The 16,542-nt window shown below is 42.7% G+C and overlaps 1 protein-coding gene across 1 annotated transcript in view; it reads right to left on the bottom strand.

Annotated features, from left to right (window-relative positions):
• ABCA4 (ATP binding cassette subfamily A member 4) overlaps positions 1 to 13,334 on the bottom strand; it is a 111,360-nt gene extending 98,026 nt beyond the window's left edge. Inside the window, exon 1 of the mRNA XM_032652012.1 lies at positions 13,133 to 13,334. The gene's annotated coding sequence lies outside the window, so the exon portion shown is untranslated. The remainder of the gene's footprint in view (positions 1 to 13,132) is intronic.
• Positions 13,335 to 16,542: the final 3,208 nt, after the last annotated feature.

The following is a 16,542-nucleotide window of genomic DNA, read 5'->3' on the forward strand; positions in this document are numbered from 1 at the left end:
ACCTCCCAGCTCCACATAATATCAAACGGCGAAAATCTCCCAGAGACCTCCATCTTAACACCGGCACCCAGCTTCACTCAACGACCAGCAAGCTACAATGCTGGACAACCTATGCCAAACAACTAGCAAGACAGGAACACAACCCCACCCATTAGCAGAGAGGCTGCCTAAAATCGTAGTAAGTCCACAGACACCCCAAAACACACCACCAGACGTGGACCTGCCCACTAGAGAGACAAGATCCAGCCTCATCCACCACAACACAGGCACTAGTCCCCTCCACCAGGAAGCCTACACAACCCACTGAACCAACCTTAGCCACTGGAGACAGACATCAAAAACAACAGGAACTATGAACCTGCAGCCTGCAAAAAGGAGACCCCAAACACAGTAAGATAAGCAAAATGAGAAGACAGAAAAACACACAGCAGATGAAGGAGCAAGATAAAAATGCACCAGACCTAACATATGAAGAGGAAATAGGCAGTCTACCTGAAAAAGAATTCAGAATAATGATAGTAAGGATGATCCAAAATCTTGGAAATAGAATGGACAAAATGCAAGAAACATTTAAGAAGGACCTAGAAGAAATAAAGATGAAACAAGCAACGATGAACAACACAATAAATGAAATTAAAAGTACTCTAGATGGAATCAATAGCAGAATAACTGAGGCAGAAGAATGGATAAGTGACCTGGAAGATAAAATAGTGGAAATAACTACTTCAGAGCAGAATAAAGAAAAAATAATGAAAAGAACTGAGGACAGTCTCAGAGACCTCTGGGACAACATTAAACACACCAACATTCGAATTATAGGGGTCCCAGAAGAAGAAGAGAAAAAGAAAGGGACTGAGAAAATATTTGAAGAGATTATAGTTGAAAACTTCCCTAATATGGGAAAGGAAATAGTTAATCAAGTCCAGGAAGCACAGAGAGTCCCATACAGGATAAATCCAAGGAGAAATACACCAAGACACATATTAATCAAACTGTCAAAAATTAAATACAAAGAAAACATATTAAAAGCAGCAAGGGAAAAACAACAAATAACACACAAGGGAATCCCCATAAGGTTAACAGCTGATCTCTCAGCAGAAACCCTGCAAGCCAGAAGGGAGTGGCAGGACATACTGAAAGTGATGTAGGAGGAAAACCTGCAACCAAGATTACGCTACCCAGCAAGGATCTCATTCAGATGTGATGGAGAAATTAAAACGTTTACAGACAAGCAAAAGCTGAGAGAGTTCAGCACCACCAAACCAGCTTTACAACAAATGCTAAAGGAACTTCTCTAGACAAGAAACACAAGAGAAGGAAAAGACCTATAATAAGAAACCCAAAACAATTTAGAAAATGGGAATAGGAATATACATATCGATAATTACCTTAAATGTAAATGGACTAAATGCTCCCACCAAAAGACACAGATTGGCTGAATGGATACAAAAACAAGACCCTTATATATGCTGTCTACAAGAGACCCACTTCAGACCTAGAGACACATACAGACTGAAAGTAAGAGGATGGAAAAAGATATTCCATGCAAATGGAAACCAAAAGAAAGCTGGAGTAGCAATTCTCATATCAGACAAAATAGACTTTAAAATAAAGACAATTAGAAGGGACAAAGAAGGACATTACATAATGATCAAGGGATCGATCCAAAAAGAAGATATAACAATTGTAAACATTTATGCACCCAACATAGGAGCACCTCAGTACATAAGGCAAATACTAACAGCCATAAAAGGGGAAATCGACAGTAACACATTCATAGTTGGGGACTTTAACACCCCACTTTCACCAATGGACACATATTCCAAAATGAAAATAAATAAGGAAACACAAGCTTTAAATGATACATGAAAAAAGATGGACTTAATGGATATTTATAGGACACTCCATCCAAAAACAACAGAATACACATTTTTCTCACGTGCTCATGGAACGTTCTCCAGGATAGATCATATCTTGGGTCACAAATCAAGCCGTGGTAAATATAAGAAAATTGAAATTGTATCAAGTATCTTTTCCGACCACAACGCCATGAAACTAGATATCAATTACAGGAAAAGATCTGTAAAAAATACAAACACATGGAGGCTAAACAATACACTACTTAATAACGAAGTGATCACTGAAGAAATCAAAGAGGAAATTAAAAAATACCTAGAAACAAATGACAATGGAGACACAACGACCCAAAACCTATGCGATGCAGCAAAAGCAGTTCTAAGGGGGAAGTTTATAGCAATACAAGCCCACCTTAAGAAGCAGGAAACATCTCGAATAAACAACCTAACCTTGCACCTCAAGCAATTAGAGAAAGAAGAACAAAAAAACCCCAAAGCTAGCAGAAGGAAAGAAATCATAAAAATCATATCAGAAACAAATGGAAAAGAAATGAAGGAAACGATAGCAAAGATCAATAAAACTAAAAGCTGGTTCTTTGAGAAGATAAACAAAATAGATCAACCATTAGCCAGACTCATCAAGAAAAAAAGGGAGAAGACTCAAATCAATACAATTAGAAATGAAAAAGGAGAAGTAACAACTGACACTGCAGAAATAAAAACAGATCATGAGAGATTACTACAAGCAACTCTATGCCAATAAAATGGACAACCTGGAAGAAATGGACAAATTCTTAGAAATGCACAACGTGCCAAGACTGAATCAGGAAGAAATAGAAAATATGAACAGACCAATCACAAGCACTGAAATTGAAACTGTGATTAAAAATCTTCCAACAAACAAAAGCCCAGGACCAGATGGCTTCACAGGCGAATTCTATCAAACATTTAGAGAAGAGCTAACACCTATCATTCTCAAACTCTTCCAAAATATAGGAGAGGGAGGAACACTCCCAAATTCCTTCTATGAGGCCACCATCACCTTGATACCAAAACCAGACAAGGATGTCACAAAGAAAGAAAACTACAGGCAATATCACTGATGAACGTAGATGCAAAAATCCTCAACAAAATACTAGCAAACAGAATCCAACAGCACATTAAAAGGATCATACACCATGATCAAGTGGGGGTTATTCCAGAAATGCAAGGATTCTTCAATATATGCAAATCTATCAACGTGATACACCATATTAACAAATTAAAGGAGAAAAACCATATGATCATCTCAATAGATGCAGAGAAAGCTTTTGACAAAATTCAACACCCATTTATGATAAAAACCCTGCAGAAAGTAGGCATAGAGGGAACTTTCCTCAACATAATAAAGGCCATATATGACACGCCCACAGCCAACATCATCCTCAATGGTGAAAAACTGAAAGCATTTCCACTAAGATCAGGAACAAGACAAGGTTGCCCACTCTCACCACTCTTATTCAACATAGTTTTGGAAGTTTTAGCCACAGCAATCAGAGAAGAAAAGGAAATAAAAGGAATCCAAATCAGAAAAGAAGAAGTAAAATTGTCACTGTTTGCAGATGACATTATATTATACATAGAGAATCCTAAAGATGCTACCATAAAACTACTAGAGCTAATCAACGAACCTGGTAATGTAGCAGGATACAAAATTAATGCACAGAAATCTCGGCATTCCTATATACTAATGATGAAAAATCTGAAAGTGAAATCAAGAAACCTCTCCCATTTACTATTGCAACAAAAAGAATAAAATATCTAGGCATAAACCTACCTAAGGAAACAAAAGACCTGTATGCAGAAAATTATAAGACACTGATGAAAAAAATTAAAGATGATACAAATAGATGGGGAGATATACCATGTTCTTGGGTTGGAAGAATCAACATTGTGAAAATGATTCTACTACCCAAAGCAATCTACAGTTTCAGTGCAATCCCTATCAAGCTACCACTGGCATTTTTCACAGAACTAGAGCAAAAACGTTCACAATTTGTATGGAAACACAGAAGACCCCGAATAGCCAAAGCAATCTTGAGAACAAAAAACGGAGCTGGAGGAATCAGGCTCCCTGACTTCAGACTATACTATGAAGCTACAGTAATCAAGACAGTATGGTACTGGCACAAAAACAGAAAGATAGATCAATGGAACAGAATAGAAAACCCAGAGATAAACCCACGCACATATGGACACCTTATATTTGATAAAGGTGGCAGGAATGTACAGTGGAGAAAGGACAGCCTCTTCAATAAGTGGTGCTGGGAAAACTGGACAGCTACATGTAAAAGTATGAGATTAGATCACTCCCTAACACCATACACAAAAATAAGATCAAAATGGATTAAAGACCTAAATGTAAGGCCAGAAACTATGAAATTCATAGAGGAAAACATAGGCAGAACACTTTATGACATAAATCACAGCAAGATCCTTTTTGACCCACCTCCTAGAGAAATGGAAATAAAAACAAAACTAAACAAATGGGACCTAATGAAACTTCAAAGCTTTTGCACAGCAAAGGAAACCATAAACAAGACCAAAAGACAACCCTCAGAATGGGAGAAAATATTTGCAAATGAAGCAACTGACAAAGGATTCATCTCCAAAATTTACAAGCAGCTCATGCAGCTCAATAACAAAAAAACAAACAACCCAATCCAAAAATGGGCAGAAGACCTAAATAGACATTTCTCCAAAGAAGATATACAGACTGCCAACAAACACATGAAAGAATGCTCAACATCATTAATCATTAGAGAAATTCAAATCAAAACTACAATGAGATATCATCTCACACCAGTCAGAATGGCCATCATCAAAAAATCCAGAAACAATAAATGCTGGAGAGGGTGTGGAGAAAAGGGAACACTCTTGCACTGCTGGTGGAAATGTGAATTGGTTCAGCCACTATGGAGAACAGTATGGAGGTTCCTTAAAAAACTACAAATAGAACTACCATATGACCCAGCAATCCTACTACTGGGCATATACCCTGAGAAAACCATAATTCAAAAAGAGTCATGTACGAAAATGTTCACTGCAGCTCTATTTACAATAGCCCAGAGTTGGAAACAACCTAAGTGTCCATCATCGGATGAATGGATAAAGAAGATGTGGCACATATATACAATGGAATATTACTCAGCCATAAAAAGAAACAAACTTAAAACTATTTGTAATGAGGTGGATAGACCTAGAGTCTGTCATACAGAGTGAAGTAAGTCAGAAAGAAAAAGACAAATACCCATATGCTAACACATATATATGGAATTTAAGAAAAAAAAATGTCATGGAAGAACCTAGGGGTAAGACAGGAATAAAGACACAGAACTACTGGAGAACGGACTGAGGATATGGGGAGGGGAAGGGTGAGCTGTGACAGGGCGAGAGAGAGGCATGGACATATATACACTAACAAACGTAAGGTACATAGCTAGTGGGAAGCAACCGCATGGCACAGTGATAACAGCTCGGTGCTTTGTGACTGCCTGGAGGGGTGGGATAGGGAGGGTGGGAGGGAGGGAGGATGCAAGAGGGAAGAGATATGGGAACATATGTATATGTATAACTGATTCACTTTGTTATAAAGCAGAAACTAATACACCGTTGTAAAGTAATTATACCCCAATAAAGATATTAAAAAAAAAAAAGAAAAGACCTTCAGGGAAAAAAAGGAACAGAAGAAACAGGAATAGCCAAATGTTGAAAATAGTTGAACCTGGGTGATGGATACAAGGGGGTTCATTATATTTTTCTCTCTACTTTTATAGTTATTTCTATAACAAAATTTTCAAAAAGTTTTTTTGCATGCATAAATAAATGAACGAATGAACGAATCAGTCAATATTCTCTCCTATATTTTTTCCTTCCTCACTAGACTGCCTTTGCTCAGGCTCTCCTTGCTTCTGTCTCAGAACATTTTATCAGAAAAGCCTTCTTCCTGTCCCCTTGCCCCTAATCTCCCTCCTTCCAATGTACCCTCCACACTATAGCCTGAGTTACCCAACAGGCCAATCCAATCATGTCACTTCTCCTGCACAAAGATCCTCCATGGCTCCCTACTGCCTCCAGGAAAGAAGGTCAATACCCATGCTGGACACACCTGGACTCTTGTGAGCTGGTGCTTGGCTCCCTCTCTAGCCTTCTCTCTTGCTTCTCTTCCAGCATCCAGACTTCATTCTACATTCCCTAAAGTGTTGGTCCCTTTCTCATGCCTCCTGACTCTGCACATTGTTCCCCCTCCCTGCCTTCTCTGCCTGGTAAAGTTTTCTTCATCTTTCAAGTCTCATTCCTGATACCACTATCTATGTGAAAGACAGCGTCCCCATGGTAGAGTTAGATGATACTTCTTTTTCTATGCTTCTTTGCTTGCCCTTGCCCTGTTATGTTCTTTTTAGGTGTCCTCTTTATTTCCTTCCTTGTGCTCTGCACCACTGGTAATTATTCTACTGTTTATGTGTTATCTGTCTCTCTCATTAGATTCTAAGCTCCATATAGACAGGAACTGTGTCTGTGTGCTAGGCACATAGTAGATATTCAGGCACATATTGAATATGATGAATGAATGAATACTTACATTATAGCAAGAAGCAGATTGACTATAAGTGTTTCTATGCCTGATACTCCATGAAATGGTATGCTCATTAAGGGCAGTGTATTAGTTAGGGTTCCCCAGAGAAACAGATCCAATAGGATGTATATAAATAGGAAGAGGTTTATTATAAGAAATTGGCTCATGCAATTATGGAAGCTGGCATATCCCAAGATCTGCAGGGTGAGTTGGCAGGCTGGAGACACACAAAGAGTTGGTATTTCAGTTTGAGTCCAAAGGCAGAAAAAACATCAATGTCCCGTATCAAAGTCAGTAAGGCAGGAAGAATTCTCTCTTACTTGCAGGAGGGTCTTCCCTCCTCCACCCCTTATTCCCACATTTCTTGAAAGAACAGTTCACGTTCAGTGATTCATTTCCTCACCAACACTTCCCAGTCTTCCACCTACATCATCCTACCAAGGTGCTTTCACTAGAATTCCCAGTTTTAAAGTCTAATGGATGCTTTTGGTTCTTGTCTTTTCAGACCTCTCTGCTCTTGACACTTTTGGTCATGTTCTTTACCTTCATGACACTCATCTCACCTGGTTTTCTCTGTTCACCCCTGCCTAGCCCACAAGCTCTTCAGCCTCTACTTTCCCCTTATATGCTGAGATTCTCGACCTCCATACCCTCGCTCTTCTCATTCTGTACACTCTCTCTGGGTTTTTCCATTCCCTCTCTCATTTAATGTGCTACCTTTTTGCTGATGACTTCTAAATCTGCATCTCCATTCCTCAATTGTCTGTTGGACATTTGCATAACTCCAACTTGTCCTAAACTGATCACATCGTCTTCTCCCAAACCAGCTTCTGTTCCTGGATGCCCTTCCTCAATTGGTGGCACTGCCTCCTGCCCACTCACCAGAGCTGGAAGCCTGAGAGTCATCACTGATGCTTCCCCCATTCCCATCCCATTGTCAAATCCCCAGCCTGGTGATTTAGGAGCTGGTGTTGGGTCTGAGTTTGGAGCAGGATGAGCCTTCAGATTGCAGAGAGGGGAGCAAAGAGATATCTGAAAGACCGCCTTAGGAAGAAGCTGGAATCAAGGAATGGAGTCTAAAGAAGCTGTGCAGAGAAAAACAACCAGGGTCCTAGACAATGGGAGGTACCTAGAGGGACTAGAAACCCAGAGGCACAGAAAATAAGCAACTGTCACACTCAAGTGTCCAGAGAGATTGGACTGCAATCAATCAGTCACAGCTCCTATCCCTTTTAATTACTTTCTCTTCTTTGTGAGTTTGTTGTCTGTTTTCCTCACTTGACTGTGGGCTGGAGATTATCCATGCCTATGTTTTGCCTAAGTGGACATCTTCTTTCTATCCCCTCTCCTTCATCTCCATAGGCTCTAGGCACACTCTGTCCTTAAAATTCCATCCCGCCTCAAATTCAACACATTAAAAGCACCTGTGTCTCTATCTATAGCTATATGTACCTATATCTATATATTGATATAGATAGGTAGATAGATAATTTTTTAAGGTTCTTAATTTGCTTTTGAAATTATTTGACCTTGACTAACTCATTAAATGAATGATCTGGTACAATTTCTCAGCAATAATTGCAAATACTTAGGAATGTTTGTAAAGAGAGAAACCTGAACTATAAAACAGCTTTTTTAATTTAAAATTTCATGAATATTAAATTTAAACAGAAAGTTGAATAATATTACATTTCTTAAACATTCAATTTAATGTTTATTAATTTTAATTCTAAGCTTTTTCTTTGTATTTCAGAGCCATAATTTTTAATTTTCAATTCTTAAACATTTTTGTAGGCCTCTGCAAACCCTTTTCCCCTTAGATACTATGCCTATCATTTTAGGGCCTAATAGATAAGACAGCCAACCTCCCCCATTCCACCCCATCCTCACCCTACCCCTACTGGCCATAGTCAACTCATGTGAAATCACCTCACCCTCTCCAGAAAGCCTTTCTTTCCCCCACCATCATGCTCTTCCTGCCCTCCTTCTCCATGGGGGTAGATGCCCCTCCTAGCTGGCTCCTATAATCTTCAGTGCATTTATTTATCACTTTTATATTGGTTTGCTATTATTTTTTAAGATATTTGTCTTTCTACTACACTGTAAACTCATTAAGCATAAGAATATGCTTTATTTTGTTTTTGTATCTTCAGGGTATGGTACACAGTAAATGCTCCATAAATATGTGTTGTATTAATTAATGAGAAAAGAAATATACTCTAGTGGAAAAGAGACGGAGTCTATTGTGATTTTACATTTCATGAGAGATGTTTTTACAAGGTATGATGGTGACTTACCGGAAGGGGGTGGTCAGTTCCACCTGGGGACGGGGAAGGTGACACTTGGCTAATGTTTGAAAGAAGAGAAGGTGATGATCATGAGGATGAGGGCAGTAATTATGGACAGAACGGGAGGACCAGGAATTCCAGGTGGAGGGAGGAATGTAAGGAGAGATGGCAAGAGAGACTGGAGAGACAGCCAGACAAGAACAAAACCAGAAATTTGGGGAAGAGGGAACAGGAGGAACAACTGCTTGAGATGCATTTGTGTGTCTGGTTACCATTTTCTTTTTCAGTCTTGTTAATAATTTAATAATATTCATTATACAAATATTTACTGAGTGCCAGGCACCATAGCTGCAACGCCTTTCCTAGCTCTTTCCAGTGGAGATGGTAAATAATGAAGGTCTTATACTCACACTTTCATTTTAGATACCAACTACATCTCAGAACAGTGCCCGTCCCCCCAGGGAACACTTCATACGTATCTGGTCACCAATTGTCTGACTGATGTTGCCATAAATTATAAAATAAATTTCCCAGGGCTCCCTCTCCTGTTATCTATTCAAATTCACATGGACTGTTCCTGCCAAAAGAACCGGAAGGGACTGTAAATTTATTTGAATGGAAATGTGAAACCATTTCTGGAAAAAAGGTCACAGACCAAAATGGCAAATATCATCACTCACACACACGCACGCACACACACACACACACACACACACACCACTGCTTCCTATGCCAAATAAGTTCTCTTAATTTCCCAAACAACAGGTAACCCTTCCATGTCACGACTGGCCTCAGCACTGCCAACCCAAGTTCAAGGTCTGATTAGACCTTGTAAGGAAGGAAGGTTGGATATACAAATAGGGCTCTTGAAAAGGTATGTCTCTATCATCTCCCATCAGCTATGGTTGATTTGAGGGGTCCCTGGGCCTTGATCCAGTACTTAAGAAATGGATACAAGGTCCTAGCCAGTAGCCAAGAAGATTCTGGCTACATGAGGTGGTCTCTGGGTTCCCAAGGGACAAGATACATGTCTGTCCTTTGGGACTGCGTAGTATTTTTTCTTAAGGCAGAATAAGGCATATTAGCTACTAAAAAAGTCTTATTTGAGCAATTCTTGCTGATGCTTTGGATCCAATGGGTTAATCAAACAGATGTCACTCTGCCAGCACACAAAAGGAATGTTTTATGAGTTGAAATTTTTGTTTTACTTTCTCTGATTCAAAGAAGGCCATCTGGAAAACAGTATTGATTTCTAAGTTGAGGATCTATCTAACACAAGGGTAAATAGGTAGCCTTGGGTTAAAAGTGTTTTTATAGGGATAATGTGGCCTCTGGGAGCTGGTGGAAGGCTCTGGAGTAAGGGATGAGCTGCTGCCTTTGAAGCACCCAGACAGAGGTGAAGAACAGATGAAACGGTGGGCAGACAGTGAGGGGCCCACTGTGTTTTAATTGTGGGCCGCTACAGGAAATCCAGATTTATCCGGTAGGGAAGTTGTTGCTAGGCAACTGGAGAATGTAGATTTGAAGCATGTTTGCTGCAAACCTGACAGTTGTGAAGCATCAGATGAAAAGAGAGGAAGCCAGCTTCAGTGGTGAGGGGGCAACCAGGAGGGGACACCCTGAGTACCAGGAAATGCGTCATGAGTGGAGAATTCAGACTAAATCACTCAGAGCAGGGGGGAAATGCCAAACTGTCTCTACCGGGAGAGGTCACAGAGACATGCTGTTTCCCAGGACTGGAGGGGGCAGAGAGTCTGAACGAGAGGGTGGGCTCTTGAACAGACAAGTTATGGGACTTTTTTTGGCTCAACAGAAACTGGGCCTTTTTCTCTCTGAGGTGACTTCAGTCTTGGTATTTGTGGTTGATGAAAGCAAAATTGGTTTTGGAATCTATGGGAAGTCAAAAGACGACCCCATGAGATAGACTTCTTACTAGTCTGAGGGTTGGAGGAAGGAGAATGTCCCACGTAAGTGTTTGCGGAGGATGCTTCTGGGAGTGGAGCAATGGGGGCGGGGCACAGTGGGGCCTTCCACAAAGCAGCTGCATTCTAGTTCTTGTAAGAGTAAAAATGCTTTCTGTTTCAAAGCACTTTTCCAACTCTTCTCTAATGTGAATTTCACCACTGGATCCCATGAGATACATGGAATAGGTTTTGCTATCTCAATTTTACAGATGGAGCGGCTGAGTTCCTTTTAAATGACAGCAAGAAAGGAGCCAGTGCAGATCCAGGACCCAGTCCCTGACCACCAGGAGATCTCTGTGGGCCCCAGCTGGCTGCCCACCCTCTGGTCCTCTCACTACTGGGTCCTGTGCTCGGGGGAGAAGCTGATTACTTCATAAGGAGAGTTAAGGAAGAATCTGTGGCTATATTGAGAGCCTTTAGGAAAGGACATATATTAATGGTAAGTAGGAAAGAAATTTTAACGCAAAAGCTCTTAACTTGGGGTCTGACTTCAGAGGCTCCAAGAGCCCCACCCTTTGTGTGTCTGTGTGAACTTACATTTCTCTAGGGAAAAGGTTTAGAGCTGTTGTCAGGTTCTCAAAGGCAGTTCTAATCCATAAAAAGATTAAGAACTACTGTTCTGGAGAGATAAGAAATGTCAGAGGCCAAAATCCTTCTTTAAACCAGTTTACCTTGGAGAAAACCGGATGCCTCACATGTTGGTGCTCACTCTACAGCTACTGAATAAAGGCCAGAGCCCCAGGACCCATTATCCTAGAAGCAGTCTTTGTAGGGGCCTGTTTGTGTTCTAAGCGACTTTAGTTTTGACCTCTCAGTCTTATTTTCTTTTTAAATTCATAAAACAGCATCTGATCTGGCATGAAAATAAGCCCTAGCCTATTCATGCCTGGAGTCTAAAAGAAACCGAGGCAGGCCAATGGCAATCGAGCCCATGGGCCTAATATATATTTAATGTACATTAATGTTCCTCTCTTCTATTTCCTTTTTATTTCTTCCTTATCAAAATCAGTTCACCAAAATTTTGAAATATAATAGACACATAATTTTGTAGATGTAGGAAGAACAAATACTAATGCTGTAAATTAACTATACTTGCTGTGGCTTAATAATTTTCAAAAAACAAAAAAATCCTATCTGCTGACTTGGTTTTGCTTTCACTCAGCAGCCCTGCTGCACCTCCCTCCACACTGCTGGCACTGGATACCACTCCTTTCTCCTCTTCCCTCCCTAAACCCCTCACACAGAAGTGGGAGAAAGTTGACAGTCCAAAGATTCAGAAATCGGAAGGGAGAGAGATCATGAAATTAAGTCATTAATGGGACCTCACGGTAAAATCCTGGAGACATGGGGCCTTTCCAGAGAATTTTGACGCAGCAATATCACGTGAAAACTGAAACGCATAGTTGAACTTTAACAAACTGCAACGAATGATCCAAGTGAGCAGAAACCATGGCCAGCTCACACTGGGCAGGGGCACTCCACCCACATTTATTCCCAATGATTCAGGAATTTAGGGAGCAGAGCCAAGAACAAAGCAGGACATTGAAAAGAGCATGTAGCAAGCACCCCCAAGACCGGCCTTTCTTCTGCAGAACTCAATGTTCAGCCACCCCACAGTCACAAAGACACGGGGAAATTGAAGTCAGAAAAGTAAAAACCTTGACTGAGTAGGAGTTGAGGGAAAGGAAAGAAAGCTGAATCATGTCACACTGGAAGCAACTGCAAAGGGGAAAACCATGGGCCAAAATGCCGGGGAGGCCAAATTTCCTCTATCAACATCCATTGAGAAGGGGGAAGGGAGGGAACGCAGATTTCCCAGCAATGTGGCAGGTCTTGGCACCTCCTCAGTTCCCCACCGAACTTCCACAAATAAACATGCAGAGCCGAAGGGACAGATTCGCTTCTCAGCAAGATTTCAAAGCTGTGCACCAGAGTCGGAGAGAAAACAGGAAGGATCGCAGAGGGAGGAGGGGGAGGAGGGGGAGGAGGGGGAGGGCCACGCAGGCCTTGGGCCAAATCAGATGGGAAATGGCCCAACCCCTCACCCGAAACTGACACACCATTTTTTATGAGGTGTGAAACATTTCAGGTAGTGTTGGCAGCCACCGTACCTTGGACCCAGGTCTGAGCTGTGGGGTTTCAAGCTGGGGGCGTTAAGCCCAAAAAGGTCACAGGTGAAGACAAGCTCTTTCAAACTGTCTCAACCCAGATGAAACCAAGAGGGGCTAAACCTCCTTGGAGAAAATCCAGCCAGCTGGCTGCTGTTTTCGTCCCAGCCCACCTAGGTCACTGGCCATCCAGTGTGTGTGCGTGTGCAGGTACGCAGGCGCGAGCGCACATATGGGGATGGGTGGGGTGGAGTACGGCGAGGGTACTGCATTTGGATTATTTGAGGATGACAACACTCACTTCTGATCTCCAAGGGGCTGAGGAAAAACACAGCTGGCCCCAGTTGGTGCTGAGTCCCCAACACCCCTCTCTGAGTCTCTTGGCTCCACGGTCTGGTTTGGAGGTTACACTTCCACCCACACGCCCAGGTCCTGACACGACAGAGGCGGGAGCCGTGTGGTGGTTTGCTGAGACGGCCCCTCTCTATTTGTTAGTGAGCACCAACTTGGCATTTACTAAAACCTTATTTATACGCTGGTGTACGTGTGCGTGAGAAACAGCCCAGGAGAACGGAAGGCACAGCATTCCCAGCGCTGGACCTAAGCATGGCTGCTCGCCAACCAGCTGCAACAACAGACTCGTCCCAGAGAGGCCCCTGCCCCTGCCTCCCGCCTGGCCCATGCTTCTCTGAGAAGGTCGGGGAGGCTCTGCCCTGAGCCTTTCTGTGTCTGCCTCAGGGCTATTTTACTAAAAACACAATAGGATGGGTACAGAAGGAAAAATCCCATCTTACTGCCTGCAATTCCTTTTAGGTTTCCTTCTTAGTGATTAAAAACAAATGTTTAGCCACTCAGTACATTTGTCAGCTGGAAAAGCACATTTCAAGGGCACCACACAGGGTGTTTGTCCTCTTTGCTTGGGGCCGATGTGTCCTGTCTTGGTTAGGTCTTCCCACACAGAGACTAGCAGGAAAAAAAAGATGGTAGGTAGGGGCAACACTATCTCCTGGGTGAGCCTGTCTCCTGCCAGAACTTGCTCCTCTTGGCAGTCTCTGAGGTCGCTCACCGGCTTCGTTAAGAGGACAGCAGGGAGGATGCATCTGCATAGCATCCTGGTCTTAGAGGTGATCAAATCAAAGTACTTCGAAGCCTTAGGCGCGTTTGGGTACTACTATTATTATTGGGCTTGGTCTACAGAAATTGAGACTGTAAATCAAACTCCTATGTTGTAGGTCAGTGATTCTCAACCGTGGCTGGACATTAGAGTGATCTGGGAAGCTTTTAAAAATGCTAAAGGCAACTAATCAGAATCTATGGGATGAAGGTGGGGGGCCTCCCAGGTGACTCGGTGTGCAACCAGGCCTGGGTACCACTGCTCTAGGGGCCAAATGTCCTAAGCCTCAGTGCTGTGACATGGCCTGTTTGTCTGTCTCAGGGTAACTGGGAATTTAGTGAGGGCCCTTGGCCTCAGCACAGTGCCTGGCCCAATTCAGGTTTGAGTGCATGGACACGGGCGAGTACCTAGGGTCCATCTTGGGTTGGTGAGGGTGACCGGCCAAAATTCTCCTCTGGTTTCTGAACTCTAACACTTGCCAGAGCAGTATGTAAGGGCAGCAGGAAAGACAGTCTAGTCTTTCCTATCTGATAAATAAACATCCTGAAGCCAGTAGCCTGAGTTATGGGTTCAGACCCTAATGAAAAGTTTTGCCCAGGTTCCCCTTTCTCCTGCTATTATCCAGGCTGTCTTCATGCCCCACAGGTACATGTACTATACCAGTGGCCAAAGTGCTGCAAAAACAGATGCATGACGCTGCCCGTTTTCTAGTGACCAGAGGATTGCACTATCCCAGGCACCCAGGGAAGCTCCCACAGCTCTGCAAACGCAGGCACTGGGCTCCCACTGTGCTGGGGGTGTTCAGCAGCTCAGAATAAGAATTTTTTATCACCTACTCACTCTCCTGTCCGATTCTGAAAACAAGCTAAGAAGTGTGTCTAAAATCGGGTTCCTCATGGAACTTCGGACAGAGAAGTTTGAACTGCATGACTTTTTAATCTCCCTGCAGAGACCTTCTCTGGGGCCCTTGGCTCTCAGGGCTGGTGGCATCCATAGATCTGACCCCTCTTACCCCATTCTGGAGGCCCCCTGATGAGCTGGGGAAATTATGGAGTAACATTCCAAGGAAAAGTCACACTGAAAGGGATGAAGTGTGAACCCTGCCAGAAACTGTGGGTCTTGTTTTATTTTGTTTTGTTTTTAAAAGCCTTCACCTCGCTTTTGAAGACAAGGCTAGAGCAAGTTTTCTGGGACTTGAGAGAGCAAATGTAAAAAGACAAAACACAAATTCCTCTGCCATGTTCTCAGTGATTGACACTCTCCGAAACATAGTTCCAGAAATTAAAACGTAGGCAAAAGAGAAAACACAATTCAATGCTAGAAAATTCTAATTCTAATTTTGAGTGTTTCTTAAAGCGTGGCCTACGATGACCTCCATCAGAATCACCTAAGGTAACAGGGCAGATTCTGGCCCAGCCCAGGTCTCCTGAATCAGTCTCTGGGGGTGGGAATGTGGAACTTGCATCTTTTACCGGCTTCATTAATGATTTTCCTACACTCTGAAGCACGAGAGCCAATGCTCGATGCCTCCTTTATATAACTCCCTCTCATCTTACCCTTCTAGCAGAAGAGAAAATATGACTGGATCCCAAGAAGTCTGTCTGGGATGCAGTTCTGAACACAGCATTGAGCTAGATCAGGCTTTCCAAATTTCTGGAAATTTTCTATGACATTTTCTCTTGTTTTTTTTGTTGTTGTTTTTTAAATCCAGAAACAGTAAACTTTGGGGTCAAGAGCAGACCCAGAGAAGGGAATGTGAAGCTCTCATTTACTGAAATTTATTAAATGCTTTGCATATATTTTTAATGTATCTTTTCTACCACTCTATAAAGTATTATATTTGTTTTGTAGATGAGTGATGGGGCCAGGAAAGGTTAACAATTTTTCCACGATCACCTAGCTCCTCCTTTCCACACTGCCAGAGGTGGTGAAGAGGGCTTATCCCACATTTGGGGGGGACCCAGACCTGCCACAGCACGTATCTAATGGTGATCCTAATGGTGACTCCTAGATGTCTGGACCACGGCTCTGGAAATACTATCAGTTGATTCCCGGGCCTTTGGAGCCTGTCTTGTCTTGTCTTGAACAAGGAATGTCTGGAACACCAGGTTCGTGCCTTCCCTGACTGTCAATTTGTGAGTCCCCGATGGCCTGCCACCAGGACCTACTGCCTCCAGGAATTACCCACCAAAGGGCAGGCAGCTGGATACCTCCCTTACCACATGGAAGAGCTTGAAGAAGTCCACGTTGGCGTACAGGGTGTCCTCCATCCACTGTAGGGTGCCCTGGGAGAGGGAGCACAACGCATCACGCACTGTCTGCGCCGCACGGCGCTGGGGGAAGATTAGGAAGCGCTCCAGGAGGGCCTCACTGCAGGCGATGTCCTTCAGCACTAGGTCTGGGACTCCATGAGCAAACTGCAGAAAGGAAAAGCAACACTGGAAACCTCCCTGTAGTAGAGGAAGACTGGCCCGCGCAAAGATGTCCACGTCCTAACCCACAGAACCTGTGAAAACGTTACGTGGCACGGCAAGGGGAATTAAGCTTGCAGATGAAATTGAAGTTGCTCATCAGCTGACTTTAAAATAAGGAGAGTA

This window comes from Phocoena sinus, chromosome 1 (genome assembly GCF_008692025.1).
Source record: "Phocoena sinus isolate mPhoSin1 chromosome 1, mPhoSin1.pri, whole genome shotgun sequence".
Lineage (NCBI taxonomy): Eukaryota > Metazoa > Chordata > Mammalia > Artiodactyla > Phocoenidae > Phocoena > Phocoena sinus.